The sequence below is a fragment of the Ambystoma mexicanum genome, chromosome 1p (assembly GCF_040938575.1).
Source record: "Ambystoma mexicanum isolate Mex_15411 chromosome 1p, UKY_AmexF1_1, whole genome shotgun sequence".
In the NCBI taxonomy this organism is placed as follows: domain Eukaryota; kingdom Metazoa; phylum Chordata; class Amphibia; order Caudata; family Ambystomatidae; genus Ambystoma; species Ambystoma mexicanum.
This window is the reverse complement of record NC_090921.1, coordinates 1,252,880,032-1,252,883,638: the sequence shown is the minus strand read 5'-3', so window position 1 is coordinate 1,252,883,638 and position 3,607 is coordinate 1,252,880,032. Positions and strand designations below refer to the sequence as shown.

At 40.8% G+C, this 3,607-nt stretch overlaps 1 long non-coding RNA gene across 2 annotated transcripts; it reads left to right on the top strand.

Annotated features, from left to right (window-relative positions):
* The first annotated feature begins 687 nt into the window (after nt 1-687).
* Nucleotides 688-2,695, top strand: LOC138573635 (uncharacterized). 2 transcript variants are annotated; one of them, XR_011303926.1, is made up of 4 exons: nt 688-792; nt 1,228-1,359; nt 1,869-1,935; nt 2,066-2,695. It is a non-coding gene; the product is annotated as an uncharacterized lncRNA (long non-coding RNA). The 2 variants fall into 2 exon arrangements; XR_011303924.1 differs by having other exon boundaries at nt 1,869-2,695.
* The last annotated feature ends 912 nt before the right edge of the window (nt 2,696-3,607 follow it).

Genomic DNA, 3,607 nt, shown 5'->3' with positions numbered 1-3,607 from the left:
ATGGACCACACACCTGAGTCACTCACGTGGAGCATACTCCTACAGTTAGATTCAACAGAACCAACATTAGTCAATAAGAAAAACGTATCAATCAGGAACAAAGACTCATTTACCTGTGCAATTCAGTTGACACCGGCTTAAATGAATTGGTGGACTGGAAGTCTTTGTAAAGAAGGGCAAATACAGGTCCCATATACTGCAAGAAATAAGGCCAATTTATGCATATAAGGTTTTTTCTGTTCAGACATTTTTGTCAGACATGTTTATTATATACCAATTTCTGAATCCATTCCTTATTATCAGATCAAGTATGCTACATGAAGTGGCAAAATGCCATATTTAAGAAATTTAGATTGAGTACAGGGACACGAATGGCTAGGCATATTCGCCACTTGATTAACAACAAAGGAGTTTCATTCTATATTATATTTATCTGAGAGCACACAGCAAGTTGCAAGATTTACAATATATTATAGATATCCACTGTGCTAATTTTGGTATTCAGTCACGAGCCAGAATCAGGTCCCCACCTGCTTTTGCTTCTTTCATTCCATAGCAGGTATGCTTTACCACTGCCCTACCATGGAGGCTTAGTGAATACAAAAACGCGCACGCGTTTGGACGTACTAGTGTTCATGCCCCCTGTTTGACACAGGAGCCTAACTTCTCACTTCCGGTAGAGCGAGGCTTTAAGCAGTGTGACTGCAGAGGGGCCCATTCGACCAGATCCGACGGCTAATAGGGAGCAATCACGCACGCGAAGAATCAGCAGCATGGAAAACTAGCTGCAAGGTAAGAAACTGGCCGTTATATTTTTCTGTGCATAGCCAGCTTTAGTAAAATCTGAATTGACACCCGTATATGAACAGATTTGCATTCACTCGTTTCGGGTGAATGCAGGCAGGTTGAGTTTCAGTTTCCACTAGCACACGTGGGAGTATCGTATTCATTACGAACAGCTGTAAACATTTGCATTGGCCGCATTTCTTGTGAAGTCCACGCACGCAGCCAGTGCGAGCATGGCTTTACAATGACTAGAGGTATCTATTGCAGGAGGCTCCTCGCACCGACCCAAAATCGTGGGCCATCGTGCATGGCGCTATTATAACAACAACGTTTCTAATACATTAAATAATAACCATATTCATTGAAAAATGGAGATGAAGACATGCGGGCTGCAGTTAGAAATAGTGTTCATTTTTTGCACTATTTCATTTGATTTAACAGCTCCACTAAAAGATCTTGATACTAGAACCCACACAGCAGAATCTAACCAGCAGCTGACACTCCATGGAAAACGGCCACAGAGACATGCAGGAAAACCTGATCAAGAAGGGACTTTTCCTCACGCCCTGTCAGGTATGCGTTCTACTTGTCTTCCTAACAAATATTTAATGATTTGCACTTGTTGCAATTAAATAGGTATGTTTACTGGGGTCTTTGATAAGGCAGTAAGCTTTTTCTGACATCAGCTAAGTACGGGAGCAAGTACACTAATTGGCTGGCTGTATTCTTACTAGACATTCCAACTGTCTGTATACACACCTTTACCCACTGTTTACTGCTTTTTGTGATCTAAGGTTCTTGTTTCCATCCCCTGACCCTTAGTATTACTTATTGAGACTTAGTCCTGCCATATTCTTATGGCTATACAAGTCCTCTATTATGAACCCATGAGTATTCTTGAATCCCACTGTTGATTAGATGCCCAGTTGAAGTAAGACAAGCCTTTTCGGTGCACCTTGGTAATTCTATGGATAACTGTGGTGCAGGTTTCCGGTGCTACCCGTACCTTGTTTTACAGTGAAAAATCGCCTTGTCCAGATGCAACACTGACCTGTTGTTATTTTCTCTTCCTTTCCCTTTAGGGAATCAGCGCCCTACTTAAAAGAAGCGCTCCTCACACTTCTTACTATTGTATAAGTTTGTAGTTTGGTAAGCCTCACCGAGTTAATTATAAACTAAGGTCGAGAAGTATGCTTGACTTTGTTCTGAGTCCAACACAACCTACTTTTATGGTGTGTCCATTTCTTTTTCTTTTTCTTCTCCTTCCTTTTTCCATAAGGTTATAGTCAATTATAACAAGATGGAAACCCTCGAGGGCTGCAACTCCTGGCCAAACCAAGTTTCTTTATAAGGAACCAACATTATACAACTGTGTTTAATGTTATACTGTTCGTCTTTCTGAAGCAATACCCCTGAAGAATTTCCCTGCACAAGATCCACATATTTAGGGAAAGAAACATGTCGGGACGAAGATACCATGTGATCAAGACACGGCTGTAATAGAGCATTAACAGCTTGCATTTATTAAATATTTACTGAGCAATCCGAACTTACCTAGGGATTAAGTACTAGGCAGCTAAATGTTACACGTATATAGCTTTACTAGTAGCATTGTTTGCTTTTTTCAGAATTTGTTTGTAGGTTCTTAATGTGATTTTATGTAAATGTACTTTTTTGCGCATTGTGTATGTGTTGATGAATTGTGTTAGTGATAATATTTAGGTGGAGGTCGTTTGTGTTGAACCTAGTGTTACTAGTTAATTATCACTTGCTTTTCTTCTCCTTTTTTTCTTTTTTCCTTTTTCTGATTTGTGTCAACACTTGGTGTGTTGTTTTACGTAGGTAATGTATGTTAGATAATATTTTTCTACAAAATTTTTACAAAAAGGTGTACATTGCAACCCTATTCAGGTTGTATATGTTTTTTTAAAAAATAGACTGAAATATGGTATAATTAAAATAAATATATACATTTTTTTCAATTTTCAATGGTCCAGAACTGTCTTTTGGCTTGAACTGTGGAGTTGCACACCCTCTAGGGGCAATTGTGAGCATTTATCTCACTAGAAAAGGCGATAAAGTGAGGCGCAGGATCCTTTTAGTAAATATTTTTCTAGTGTGTGTGGGGCTCGGTCCTGGCCTCAATCCAAAAAAAAAAAACAGTCCTCATCTAGTTGTTAGGAACACGGCACGGTCTCAAGTCTCCAACATATTGGGGGAAGGGCGGCGGGGTCTCCTGCAGATCTACATAGCTGCTCCTCTTGAGTCTGTTGCTTCAAGTGAGTGTGTACGTGACACCTGACATCAGGGGAGAACTGGGACGAAGTGTGGGAGGAAGTGGGAATCCTTGGGTTTAGTCTTGTGTGAGAGCCATGATTGCCTGATTTTTCTCGTAGGGAGCCGCAGTGATTTGCGAAAGCGGGTGACATATCTGTTAGTGAGTGCATGGCACATTTGGAACAACATGACAGCAGCCAAACAAGCCAGAGTCAGTGGGAGACATGCTGCTTGTGATCGTCTCACTCCTGCAGCTGTACTTACTAGGTGCACTGGGGAAGCCAAAATTACATATGAAATGTGTCATCTAACTTATGTTCCACACCGTCACAAGGAGCTCTTGGGCGTATGCACTAGTACAGGAAATAATCTGGGCATTGCACCATGACACTGAACATCCACCGAGACTAGCAGTGAAAGTTTCCCATTCAGTTTCATATACTATTTCAGATGCAGAAAATGGGGATGTGCAAATCTCATCTGCTGAAGATCAAGGAAAAACAAATATGGAGAAGCTGAACAGCAGTGGGATTAAAAGCCATCA